Genomic DNA, 15,023 nt, shown 5'->3' on the forward strand with positions numbered 1-15,023 from the left:
AAACAAAATTAGAAGAAACCCAAGAATTCCCTATAGAGATAACCATCATGGATTTATTTATATATGTACTTATTTTTGGAAGTTAAGGCAACATTTTCTCAATTTCCTTGCAATGATGTTATTATTTAAGGTATGTGTGGTCATTATTGACAAGGACGCTATTTGTTTTGAGGCCTTTTTATAATTAATTTAATTTCAGAAATATATCAGATGTATATTTGGTACAAATTTGAAATAAGTTATTTCTGGCTTGAGCTCTTATTAATAATAAATACCCCTCTACCTATTTTAATGTGTACTGACTGATCAAGCAAAGTAACAGAGGGCCATAGTAAGCTCCTTGCTTTTCTGAAGCTGTGCTTGGAATGATGAGTGTGATACCTTGGCCACTACCAATGCAAGCTGATCCAACAGCATATTTTCCACCTTGACAGCTTAATTCATGAACCAGATAATTATTGATCCAGATCCTTTCAATGACTGATTCAAAGTAATGGTTCTTACATTCACATTGATTTTACTTGGGTCAAGATCCAAGCTCTTCTTAGCTGCCAGGTACTGGGGAGCAAAACCTTAATTCATCTCCATCAAATCCATGCCCTTAAGATTCAGTCTAGTTTTTTTCCCCCCATTGAAAGCAGGGACAAAACCAATAGCCATGTTAGAGGGATTATATCCAGACATAGGATAGCCCATAATTCTTGTCAATGCTGTGAACTTATGTTTTATAACAGGATCTTCACTAGCTATGAAAGCATCAGATATTCCTGGCACATTCTTTGCAGTGACAGTCTCTTCTTTCTTCAGCACTGGAGGAAGTTTATTTAACTGTTCCAGGCTAGTTTGTGACAAGCATCTCATCTATTTTCATTGCCAATTTTCTTCTTTGTCATCACCATAGTTGATACCATTTCATTATTAAAGTAACCAGCTTCATTAACATCTTTACACCTCTGTTGTGACTACAGGGCATATTTGTTACATTCTTCTCTGTTTATTTTATATTTTGCAGCAAAATTCTCTGCAGTAATTCCCATGGGGAATTGAACATGCTGAGCTGTTAATGCTGCTCACAAAGAATCTTCCAGCTTGAGATCTAATCCAAACTTGTTTCTAATACACATGTTCCTGACACAGAAGGGAGTCTGGCTCATGTTCTTGGCTCCCCAACACAAGACAATTTCAGCATTTTTAATACAAATTTCTTGATATCCATTCACAATGGATGGAAAACCAGAACCACAAGTCCTATTAACAGTAAAAGATAAGGTCTCTTGAGATATCCACATGCAAACTAACATGCCTTACCAAGTATGCAGCCACTAAATAATTATTTGACAGTTTGTTGTAAAAAATGCAACTCAAGAATAGACAAATGGAAGACATACATATAGCATAACCGTATCTATGTTGGTTAATACATTTATAGGTTTTAGATATATACTTCTACAATACATCACCTGTGTTTGTATTGTGTGTTTACCACTCCAAGTCTAGTCTCCTTCCATTGCCATTTAAGCCCCCTTTACCCATTTCTATCTCATCCCACCCTACATTCCCTCCTTAAAAAAAAAAAAATGGAAAGAAGAACACAGCAACCCAAAATCTATGGGACACAGCAAAAGCATTTCTAAGAGGGAAATTCAGGCACCCTCTCAAAAGGTCAATGCAAAAAATCTTATTCACAGCCACTTACCCTGGGCTCCAGCAGAGGGAGGGCAGAGTGGACTAGACATGAATGAGGAAAGACAGGTAACTTTGATTGTGGGGAGAGAGCTGAAGAAACAGCTGCCATGATACTTGTGCTAAGTTACTCTCTAACACCACAGACACCCTCTTTCTTGGGTGGAGCACTCCCCTCCATACAGCACCAGGCTGGGAGAATTCAACAGTCCCATCCTGCAAAGCTGGTGCCCTGCTGAGAAGGCAGCTGTCTGAGCTGGGGTGTAGAAGTCTGGGCAGACTCAGGGGATGTCATTGACTGAGTTGTATGTCTTTGAGAAGGGGGCCACTCTACCCACCTTCCCCTAAGTCTGAACAACCCCAACCCTCGATGGGAGATACACTAGCACCCTCTTCTCCACTCCTTGTAGCCCTGCCCTGCTGAGATCAGGCCCCTGGTAGAATATGGGACAGACTGAATTGCGTAGGTCTAGGATAGGAGCCATTTTTTCCTTGCATGCATGGCTGGTGCAGAGCTCTACTTTCAAATGCCTGAATCTTGGTCTATCTGGGCCTGATACACTCTGCTAGCCTCACCCTGATGGCTCCCTGAGACTGTGCCCGACCATAAATGTGTATGACCACCCAACAATGACAGCTAGACTTGGTACACCTATGGCATTTGCTGAGTCACCTCAGACCTAGCACTGACAATGAGTTTGAACTTGTATCAAACTAGTAAACACTATTTGCCCTCACCTGGTGACTCACTGAGGACCTACCTCACGCAACTTGAGTACCACCAGAGGAGCTTTCAGTGACTAGGTCTAAAAGGCAGCTGACAAGCTGAGGCAGGCAGAGGGGCATCTCAAGGTGCATTGCAGCTTTTGCTGAACTATATCTGGACCTGGTGCTGGTGAAAGCCAGCCTTGGCATGCAGGTTGGTCTTTTTGATGCATACCCAAGCTCAGCAAAGGCAGTCACAAATTGTGGATCATTTCATAGCTAATAACAGGTGGCCCAGGGCCAGTCACAGGCAGTGTCTGACATTAGTCTGCACCAGAATCTCTCCCAAAAAGCCCCAGAACCAACACACCCAGACAATATCAGAGTAGGATCCAATTAGCTACACAGGCAGCATACCCAAAAGGAGACCTTGACAGGCACCAGACCCTGCTTAGGTGAATTCCACTTTGTGTGGTCAGCACTTGCACATAGTTTGTTCACTGTGGTTGGAACTGATCTCACAGTCAGCCAGCCTTAGAGTCTACCTCATGCATGAACAAGTCAACAGCAATCAAGACTCAATTACAGCCAGACAGATACATAATTCACACAAAAAATATTCCTGGAGCAGCCAGCTCAGGACATTGAGGAGACTATACCACTGGGTCCCACAGGACACCTACACATAAGGTCACCCTACCGAGACCTGAAAGTCATAGCAGATCTACCTAATGCCTAGAAACAAACACAAACAGGTAGCCAAAATGGGGAGACAAAGAAACATGCCCTAAATAAAAGAACAGGAGAAATCTCCAGAAAAAGAATTAAGGGGAATGGAACCTAGTAATTTACCAGATAAAGAGTTGAAAAAAATAATAATGATGACAAAGATGCCCAAGGAACTTAGTGAAAATAATAACAGCATAAAAAAAGGGCATGAAAACTATAGAAAAAGAACCAATCAGAAATAAAAAAAATGTATAATATCTAAAATGAAGAATTCATTAGAAGGAATAAACAGTAGGCTGGAAAAAGCAGAGGGTCAAACCAATGATGTGAAAGACAAGGTAGCAGAAAACACCCAATGAGAGCATCAAAAAGAAAAAAAAAATAAAGGATAATTTATGGGACCTTTGGGAAAACATGAAGCATAACAACAATCAAATCACAAAGAGCAAGAGATCAAGAACCTATTTGAAGAAATAAGGATGGAAAACTTCCTTAACCTTGTTTAAAAAAAAAAAAAAGACACAGGTCCAGGAAGTGCAGAGAGTCCCAAACAAAATGAACCCAAAGGCTCACAACAAGTCACATCAACATGACAATGGTTAAAGGCAAAGACAGAAACATAAAAGTAGAAAGAGAATTAGTTACCTACAGGGGATCTCCAATAAGACAGCTGATTCTCAGTAGAAACATTTCAGGCCAGAAGGGATTGGCATAAAATAATCAAGGTAATGAAAAGCAAGGACTTACAACTAAGACTACTTCACCCAGAAACACTATCATTTAAAATTGAAGAAGAAATAAAGAATTTTCCAGACAAAATAAGCTAAAGGAGTTTGTTACCACCAAAACAGTATGACAAGAAAAGTTAAAGTGTCTTCTTTAAGAACAAGAAAAACAGCACTGGCTGGTGTGGCTCAGTGGATTGAGAGCTGGCCTGTGAATCAAAGGGTCACTGGTTCAATTCCCAGTCAGGGCACATGCCTGGATTGGGGGCCAGGTCCACAACAGGGGAACGCTAGAGGCAACAACACATTGATGTTTCTCTCCTTCTTTCTCCCTCCTTTCCTCTCTCTCTAAAAATAAATAAATACAATCTTTAAAAGAAAGAAGTAGTAAAACAACCATAACAAGAAAAAGAATAAAATGAAGTAAATACATATCTATCAATAATCATTTAACATGTAAACAGCTTAAATACTCCAAACAAAAGACTCAGGGGGACACAGGGGAGCTGAATGGATAAGAAAATAAGACCCATATGTATGAAGTCTGTCCAGAAAAATTTCAACCATTGTCAATATAACAAAAACAGTTTGTGTGACGTTGATGTTACCTGGCAACCAAGGAGAGTGGACTGGAATGCACATGTGTGAACAATGACAACTTCACTGTACTATTCATTTGGGGCTGTAGACTCACATTGAATGAAAATGTGTACTGTGAGGCCATCACATTCAAAATGACTGAGCAAGTAGAGCAATGAATCTGCAGCAGATTTTGCATTAAGCTTAAACATTCCTCTGCAAAAACTATTTGGATTATTCAGAAGGCCTCAGTGATGGATAACTGGTGATTGGCAGCTTCATCATGACAATGCACCTGTTCATGCATCACATCTCGTGCAGTGTTTTTTGGTGAAACATCAAATCATCCAGGTGACTCAGCCCAGATATGGGGCCCTGAGACTTCTGGATTTGCCCAAAACTAAAATCACCTTTGAAAAGGGAAGAGATTTCAGTGAGATTCCGGAAACTACAACAGGCAGCTGATGGTGACTGGGAAAACTGTCAGGTCCCAAGGTGACTACTAGGAAGGGGACTGAGGTATCATTGTCCTATGTATGTTATTTCTTGTATCTTCTTCAATCAATGTCTCTATTTTTCATAGTGCATGGCTGGATACTATCTGGACAGACCTCGTATGCTGTCTACAGAAGACCCACCTGAAAATGAAAGATACAAACAAACTAAAAGTAAAAAGATGGCAAAAGATATTTCATGCAAATGGAAATGAAAAAAAAAAGCTGGGGTAGCAGTACTTATATCTGAGAAAATAGGCTTAAACACTGTAACAGACAAAGAAGTACACTCCCCAACATAGGGTATAAATATGTACACCTAAATATGTAAAACAAATCCTGATGTACATAAAGGGGGAGGTCAACACTAATATAGTCATAATAAGGAATTTTAACACCTCTTTGACAACAATGGATAGATCTTCTGGGCAGAAAATCAACAAGGAAATTGTGGCCTTAGATGAAACACTAGATCAGATGTATTTCATTGATATTTTCAGAGCATTCTGAAAGCAGAATATAGATTCTTTTCAAGTGCACACAAAACATTTTCTAAGATAGACCACATGTCAGGATATGAAACAAGTTTCAATAATTTAAGAAAATTGAAATTATATCAAGCATCTTCTCTCACCACAATGCTATGAAACTAGAATTTAATCACAAGAAAAAACCTGAAAAACACACAAAGACATGGAGGTTAATAACATGTTACTAAACAATGAATGGGTTAACAACGAGATCAAAGAAGACACCTAAAGACACCTTAAAACAAATAAAAAGACCACAACAACCCTAAATTTGTGAAATGCTGTGAAAGCAGCCTGAAGAAGGAAATTCATGACATTACAAGCTCATGTCAAGAAGTGAGAGAAATCTCAAATAAATAATCTAACTTTACAATGGAAGGAACTAGAAAAACAACAACAAACAAAGTCCAAAGTGAGTAGAAGAAAGGAAATAAAAATATCAGAGCAGATATAAATGAAATGGAGTCTATACAACAACACAAAAGATCAATGAAACCAAGAAATGATTCTTCGATATGATAACAAGATTGACAAACCTTGAAAAAAAGAGAGAGAGGACCCAAACAAATATAATCAGAAATGAGAGAAAAGAAGTAAAAGCCAACACCAAAGAATTACAAGGCATAGTAAGAAAATATTACAAACAACTATATGCCAACAAATTGGACAATCGACATGAAATGGATAAATTTGTAGAAACATACAATCTTTGAAAATTGAAGCAGGAAAAAATCAGAAAATATTAATAGATAGATTACAACTAATGAAACTGAAGTAGTAATCAAAAACTCCCCCAAAATAAAAGTCCTGGACCACATGGCCTCACAGGTGAATCTTACCAACCATTCAAAAAACTAAAACCTACTATTCCAACACATTCCAGAGGAGGGAAGATCCCCATGCTAATTTTACAAGGCCAGCATTATTCTAATTCCAAAACCAGATAAAGATGCTACAAAGAACGAAAATTATAAGCCAATATACCTGATAAACCTAGATGCTAAAATCTTCAAAAAATATTAGCAATGCATTAAAGAGATCATACACCATGATAAAGTGAAATTTATTTCAGGGATGCAAAGTTAGTACAATATTTGCAAATCAATAAATGTGATGCATGACATAAACAAAATGGAAGATGAAAATCACATGATCATATCAGAAGATGCTGCAAAAGCATTTGATAAAATGCAGCACCCATTTATGATAAAAACTCTCAGCAAAGTGCAAATAGAGGGAACACACCTAAAAGTAATAAAGGCCATATACGACAAATCCACAGCCAACATCATACTCAATGGACAAAAACTAAAAGCATTGCCCTGAAGACCAAGAACAAGACAGGTATGTCTTCTTTCACCACTCTTATTCAACATAGTTGAAAGAGCTTAACACCCAAAAAACAAAGTATTCAATTAAAAAAAAAAACAACAGGCAAAGTATCTGAATAGGCACTGCTCCAAAGAAGATGTACAGATGGCCAACAGACAAAAGAAAAGATGCTCAATGTCACTAACGATCAGAGAAATACAACTTAAAGCACAATGAGATATCAATTCACACCTGTCAAAACGGTTCTCATCAATAAATCAACAAACAGTAAGTGCAGGTGAGGATGTGGAGAAACGGGAACCCTCCCTTGTGCACTGTTGGTGGGAATGCAGACTGGTGCCTCCACTGTGGTAAACAGTATGCAATTACCCAAAAATTGAAAAATGGAACTGCTTTATGACCCAGTGATGCCCCTTTTGGAAATATATCCAAAGAATCCTGAGGGATTAATTCAAAAGTACGTATGCAACTGTATGTTCACTGCTGCATTATCAACAATAGCCAAGATTTGGAAGCAGCCCAAGTGTCCATCAGTAGATGAGTGGATAAACAAGCCCTGGTGTATTTACACAATGGAATACTACTGGGCTGTAAAAAAAAAAAAAAGAACTCTTACCTTTTGTGACAGCAGGGATAGACTTGGAGAGTATTATACTAAGTGAACTAAGACAATCAGATAAAGAAAAGTACCATATCATTTCATTTATATGTGGAAACTAATGAACAAAATAAACTAATAAAATAGAAACAGACTCATAGATACGAAGAACAGATTGACAGCTGTCGGACAGGAGGGGGATTAAGGGGCTGGGTGAAGAAGGTAAAGGGATTAAAAAACTCCTAGACACAGACTTCAGTATAGTGATTATCAGAGGGAATGGGGACAGCGGAGGGAGAAGAGGGCAAAGGGGAGATAAATGATGATGGAAGGAGACTATTTGGGGTAGTGAATACAATACAATGTACAGATGATGTATTATAGACTTGAAAACCTAAAATTTATACAATTTTATTAGTCAATGTCACCCTAATAAATCCAATAAATTTTTAAAAGATATCTGTTTTATGCTAAATTCACATTTCTATAATAGAAACCATCTTATCTTACTTGATTGGGATAGAGTTTTTGGCTTGTTAATTGAAAAGTACATTAAAGCAGGAACAAAAGAATGTGTAACTACCTTCAAAATTTATTTCACATTAACATATATGCAGGCACCCTATGATACAGTAGGACAAAGCCTACTTCTGAGACTTAGTTTGTTGATTTGTGCTCCACATTTGTATAGAAAATAAATCCTAAGGCCTCCTCTGAAGTATGTAGCATGGTTTCATCACAAATTACGGAATACAGGTGTGGAGAAGAGAATTGCTTACTAGCCATGTGAGTTCAGTCAGTGCATTTTCAAAAGGAAATTGAAAGCTTCAGTTAATTTCAAAGATTGTTTATGTAAACTCTTATTCAGATAGCTTCTGTATCTTAAGTAAAAGCATAGTCAATTTAATTAATTAATTAATATTTTATGTATTATCCAAAAGAGCTTATAATTATCTGTATTTTTATTTTTTCCCATTTTTTCTTGTTGTTCTGTTATGTTATAAATCCTGATGCATATTCGTTATATAGGAGGTTGGGTTTTGTTCCTTCACATACATCCTGTCCATACTTAAGACACTACTGCAAAGTTGCTTTGCAAATTAAGAATAGAAAGCAGAATTCTCAACAGCAGGTCCATTAGGGGGCTAAAATGTGTTTATAACCAATGTTTTAAAAAACATACATATACTTGTAGAAATAAACCTTATAGACAATAATGCTAATCTATTTTATATATGTATAGAGATTTTCCCCACAAACACCAATTATACATTGGCATTAATCACACTTGTTAGCTATTCTGTCAGGTAAAACAGACATCATTGGTCTCTAATGGCATCTTGCAGATGTGAACCAAGATTACAGCACGCAGATCAGCTAGGCCTGGAAGCCAATCCGTGCAGGTTTTAACTGCGACCAATCAGTGACAGGTGAAAATCATTCTCCTTGGTTACAAAGGCTGGCAGAACCTCGAGACCTGTTTTCAAGCTAGATCAAAAGCAGCTAAGTATAAACGTAAAAATCCTCTTCAGAGTAAAATTTGAATCTCCTTTTAAGGAAAAAAAGGAAGGTATAAATAGCTTTTTTGTTCGTATTTTCAATTATTTTGCAGCCGCGTAGATTAGGTGTAAACAAACCAGTGAAGGATAACCGCAGCAGGGACGTCTTCTTTTGGGAGTTCCCGATGAGACCGCGAGCTGCAGTCCAGAATTCAGCATGGGGCTTTCCCCCGCTGTGCTCGTGCTCACTACGCCCGGCTCCCTTTCAGTTACTTGTGAGAGCTGCGTGAACCTTTTATCTTGTGAAACTTGCCAACCTCAGGAATATTTGATAAGTTACTAGCTTTGCAACTTTTGCAGAATACATTCAAACATCACTTTTACCGGCAGCAAGACTACAAATGTTTTTCCAAAGATTAAAAAAAAGAAGTATACAAAAAGGAACCCTAGTGGAAACAATAACTATTGTTTCCCTGCGAACCCTCTTGTTTTCTGTACCTTGCAGCAGAGTCAGGCCAGGAGTAAAGGTCAGCAGACCGTCCTCCTGAGGTTATCATTCTCAGTCAAACCTCTTTCCAGAAGGGCAACACCACTGTAAGTAATAAGCTTCTTCCACTATTTTTTCAAACTTTTAACTGCCTTTCTTGGGTGAAATATTCCTTAATAATTTATTATTTTTATTTCCTTTTTTATCAAATAATTAGCCCAATTTAATTTGTTAACAAATTATCATCTCTCAATATGTAATATTTATTTACTAGATGACAAATTAGACCACAGATTCTTTTAATAAACTTTGAAAAGCCATGTTAAAAATACACTATTCTTTTTCAAAATGTTCGCAGTAGTACATTGTTGTTTTAAACCACAACTCCTGTGGAAACTCGGAAGGATTATGGACAGCTGGGCGTTAGCTATAATGAATAGAACACCCCTGGTTTTAGGCATGGGATTAAATTGTTCTGAAAATTTGACCTGTATAACTAGCTCAATAAGAAATATTAAAACTGATTTTGGTAAGAGATTTGGGATCAGACCTACACAATTTGCCTTGCTTATGAAAGGAAAAACCCCTAAACATTAGAGAATATCTAATACTATTAAGGGCCTCAGCATCATAGATATTTTTATTTACTACCTGATACTCATTCTCTCTTTAGATATTATTTACGGTCAGTGTATGAAGTCTCCACGGGCTCTTCTGGATCTGCCCTGGATTCTTCTGGAGCAGATGTCTGCACGACCCAAGTCAAACAACATACTGAGTGGTGGAAGTCCCGTCCGTGCCTGCTTACCCAGAACGAATCTCATACATGCATGGTGTTTACATGAAATATTTTTCTTTCCCAGAACTAGAAATGTAGGAACTGCAGTCATCCTTCTACCAGAAAGAGAATCTGAGGGTAATTTTTCTAATTTACTGGGAACAAAGTAAAGTTAAGGTCAGAGAGAAACCCCAAGACCTAAAATATCGTTCAGGCCCCTGCATTAAGCCTGATCAGCACTCACTCCTATCCATGGAACTTTCAGCCAATCAACTGCCCGCCATGAGAGGCCACTGTATAATGAACCACACTGGTAAACCAAGCAACCAGCAGGAGCAATGGCATCCAACAATGGCATCAAGTGTTGGTTGTTTTGTCTAGGAGAAGATGGAGAGAAATGAGTTATTGCTGCTCCTCTTTCAGATTTAACGACCACTTAAAGTGAGAACACTCTTCACTGCAATATGTTTCAGATGCTACTGGATAGGTTAATGGCTTAAACTGAATGAAACCATGGCTTCCATTGGAAATAAAAATTCAAAGTTCAACCAATTTATTTAACTTATTTAGAAGTAACCTTAATAAAAGTAATTAATTTAAAAATTAGTGAATCTGGGAAAAGCCTAAGCCAGTCAGGCAGTCAGGATAATAAGCATAAACTATGACTGTCCTGGGAATCCCAAGGCCCTCAAATGACTCACCGTTAGGAATTTAACTACGTAAGGGTAGTTAAAGTTCATACAATGACTTGTGAGCTTTGGCTAGTATGTAACAAAACACGACTTTATTAATCCAACTAGGTAAACTTCCTTCTGTAGATCATCACGAACAACAGGTGATCAAAATAAAGTTTCTTACAATAAAGTAACATCCATTCCTTGATGGAGAAAGACAAGTGCGCAGATGGTTATGACACAAACATCACAAACGACGTACAGGCAGGATACAGTAAGCACTCAAGAGATTAACAGCTCAACTCTTTTGCTCTGCTGGAGGAGGTGGGAGAAAAAGTAACCAAGAAAGTTTCAAAAAGGAGTAAAATGAGAGCTGCATAAAATAAAATAATAGATATTTGGTAAGTAATTAAGAAAAAGAAGAATTTAGCCTTGAGTAACAGGATAGAAGGCAGGGAAGCATGAGGTCTAATAGGAAGTGATAAATTTGATGCTCTGCAAATCATTCACTACACCAGAAACTACCAACTCACACTTGTTCTTAGGTGACATCGAGGAGTTTTCTGGAAGCTTTAGTTAAGCTAAAATAATTACATGGCTTATGTTTATAAACCACATCACAATTCATAGCAGAATTTTATATTCGCCACTTTATATATGGTTAGGTTACTCTCCTAAAAATGGCATAAAATGGCTTAATAACTTTAGGTTAATTTTGTTATAAAATATTAAATCCTTCTAAGCCTTATTTTAACTAAAGTTAAATGATTTAGAATGATGCTGAGAGAAATTTTACTGAATAAATGTATCACATCTTTCCGTTTTTCAGCAAATGTATCAGTACTTTAGGATTCCTGTGATCTCAATAAATTTACAAAGGTTAGTTTTTATAAGTAAATTTAATGAAAGATTCCTTATTTTCAGTATAAAAACTTTGATTTAAATTTAGGGAGATATCCGTGGCTGGTGTGGCTCAGTGGATTGAGTGCAAGCCTGTGAACCAAAGGGCTGCATTTTAATTCCCAGTCTAGGGTGCGTGCCTGGGTCCCTTTCTCCCTCCCTTCCCCTCTCTAAAATAGATAAATAAAATAAATAAAATCTTTAAAAACAAAAAGAAATTCTGGGAGAAAAGCTGTTATCTTTTATTAAAGCTGAAAAAAAATAAAATAATAGGAAAGAAATTCCCTACAAAATTAAAGAACATTTTATTCCCCTTTAATACAGTACAGCCGTTTCTACTTTTATTGTTCGTATTTAAAGTATAGAAGAAACCTTACCATGAAAATTTTATGCATAGAACCAAAAGATAAACAGCTTTCATTGATTCCCACCTGTATTCCCAGAGAGCCAAGAGTTATTTTGTTTCATTAAACCAAATTAAATTATAAAATAAATTTAGAAATACTTTCAAAATAATGCGATGTGCATTTTTCTCCAATCTCTTTGCTTGCCAAGTTTATCCCATTAGTTAGACAAGCATTTACATTACATAATTAAAAACTTTCTTCTTTACTTAACAGAAGTTGTTCAGTCCGGATATGGTTATCTTTACCCAAGTACAATATGTTGTTTTTTTAATAATGACCTATTATTTTAATTTCTTATTTAGTTTATGATGCACTTTGGTTTTATATATGGTATTAATTGTTGATATTTTAAATATCAGCACCATTAAGTACATACTGAATTACATCATTTTTTCCCGATAGCTCAAATGATTTTAGTAGAAAGAAAAAAGTTAACACTGTTTTGGACCTATACAGATATGTAGCATAATATAGAAATCTGATAACAGTCTACTGTTGTGGATCTGTTAATTTACTGGGCTGCCATAATGAGGTATCATAAAATGTGTACAGAAGCTATTGCCCCACATTTCAGGAGGCTAGAAATCCCAAGTCGAGGTGTTGGCAGGGTTAGTGCCTACTGAGAGTTGTGGGGGAAATCTATTTTGTGTTGCTTCTTACTTTCTGCCTTCCAGGCATTCTTTGGTGCGCTCTGGCCTGTACCTGCATCACATTGACCTCTGCTTTCACCTTTTTTAAAAACCTCGTATTTATTTTTTATTGTACATTATTGTTTGTGCTATTACAGTTGTCCCCCACTTTTTCTCCCTTTTCCCACCCTCAGCCAGCCCACCAAACTTCCCTCTTGCAATCCCCATAGTGTTGTCCGTGTCCATGGTTTTGGCATATATATCCTTTGGCTAATCCCTTCACCTTTTTTCACCCAGTACTCCCCGTTCTCCCGACAGCTGTCAGTCAGTTCCATGTATCTATGCTTCTGTTTCTATTTTGTTAATTAGTTTATTTTATTTTGTTCATTAGAATCCACATAAAAGTAGATTATATGGTATTTGTTTTTCACTGAATGGCTTATTTCACTTAGCATAATACCCTCCAGGTCCATCCAAGCTGTCGGAAAGAGTTAGATTTCCTTCTTTTTTACTGTGGCGTAGTACTCCATTGAATAAATGCACCGCAGCTTTTTCATCCACTCATCCACTGATAGGCACTTAAGTTGTTTCATATTCCTGCTCTTATAAATAATGTTGGAATGAACATAGGTGCATATATTCTTTCAAATTAGTGTTTCGAGTTTCTCTGGACAAATTCCCAGAAGTGGAATTGCTGGGTCAAAGGGTAGTTCCAACCCTGGCTGGTGTAGCTCAGCGGATGGCCTGCGAACCTAAGGGTTGCCAGTTTGATTCCCAGTCAGGGTGCATTCCTGGGTTGTGGGCCAGGTGCCTGGTGGGGGCACATGACAGGCAACCCCACACTGATGTTTCTCTCCCTCTCCTTCTACCTCCCTTCCCCATCTGTATAGAAATAAATACATAAAATCTTTAAAAACAAAAGGTAGTTCCATTTTTTATTTTTTTAGGTAACACTATCCTGTTTTCCACAGTGGCTGCACCAGTCTGCATTCCCACCAACAGTGCAAAAGGGTTCCCCTTTCTCCACATCCTCACCAGCACCTTTTGTGGGTTTCTTTTTTAATTTATTGATGATGGCCATTCTGACAGGTGTGAGATGGTATCTCATTGTGGTTTTAATTTGCGTCTCTCTGATGCTTAGTGATGTTGAGCATTTTTTCATGTATATCTGGGCCATGTGTATGTCCTCTTTGGAGAAGTACCTGTTCAGGTCTTTTGCCCATTTTTTAATTGGATTATTTGTCTTCTTGGTGTTGAGTTGCATAAGTTCTTTGTATATATTAGACATTAAACACTTATCAGATGTATCATTGGAAAATACGTTCTTCCATACATTAAGCTCTCTTTTCACTTTGCTGAAGGTTTCTTTAGCTGTGCAGATTTAATTTGAGTGTAGTCCCATTTGTTTATTTTTGCCTTTGTTTCCCTTGCCCTAGGAGATATTTGAGATTTAATGCTTATGTTTTCTTGTAGGATTTTTATGCCATCACAATTTATATATAAGTTTTTAATCACTTTTAAGTTTATTCTTGTGTATGGTATAGGTTGGTGGTCTAGTTTCATTCTTTGGAATATACCAGTCCAGTTTTCTCAACACCATTTATTGAAGAAACTATTTTTTCTCCATTGTATGCTTTTGCCTCATTTTTCAAATATTAATTGATGATAAAGGCATGGATTTATTTCTGGCCTTTCTGTTTTGTTCCTGACCTACATGCCTGTTCTTATGCCAGTGCTATGCTATTTTGATTACTATGGCATTGTAGTATAGTTCGACAACAGGCAATTTTGTTCTTTTTTCTCAAGTTTGCTGAGGTTATTCAGAGTCTTTTTTGTTTGCTTGTTTCATATACATTTTAGAATATTTTTTCTAGATCTATGAAATATGCCATTGGTATTTTAATAGGAATTGCCTTGAATCTATAGATTGCTTTGGGTAGTATGAACATTTTAGTGATGTTAATTCTTTCATCCATGAACACAGTATATGCTTCCACTTATGTGTATCTTCCTCCATTTCTTTCTTCAGTTTTTCTACTATTTCTACAGTTTTTCAAGTATAGGTCTTTTACCTCTATGACTAAATTTATTCCTAGGTACCATATTTTTTGTTGCAATAGTACATGGGATTGTGTTTTGTTTCTTTGTTTGTTTCTCTTTCTGACATTTATTACTGGTGTATAAAAATGCCACCAACTTCTGAGTATTGATTTTGTGTCCTGCTACTTTGCCAAAGTCATTTATCAGTTCTACTAGATTTTTGATGGAGTCTCT

The 15,023-nt window shown here is 37.0% G+C and overlaps 1 pseudogene; it reads right to left on the reverse strand.

The window, feature by feature from the left end:
* Nucleotides 1–283: 283 nt before the first annotated feature.
* On the reverse strand, nt 284–1,386 carry LOC112307642 (3-ketoacyl-CoA thiolase, mitochondrial pseudogene; annotated as a pseudogene).
* Between the last annotated feature and the right edge of the window lie 13,637 nt (nt 1,387–15,023).

The sequence above is a fragment of the Desmodus rotundus genome, chromosome 2, assembly GCF_022682495.2.
Source record: "Desmodus rotundus isolate HL8 chromosome 2, HLdesRot8A.1, whole genome shotgun sequence".
In the NCBI taxonomy this organism is placed as follows: Eukaryota; Metazoa; Chordata; class Mammalia; order Chiroptera; family Phyllostomidae; genus Desmodus; species Desmodus rotundus.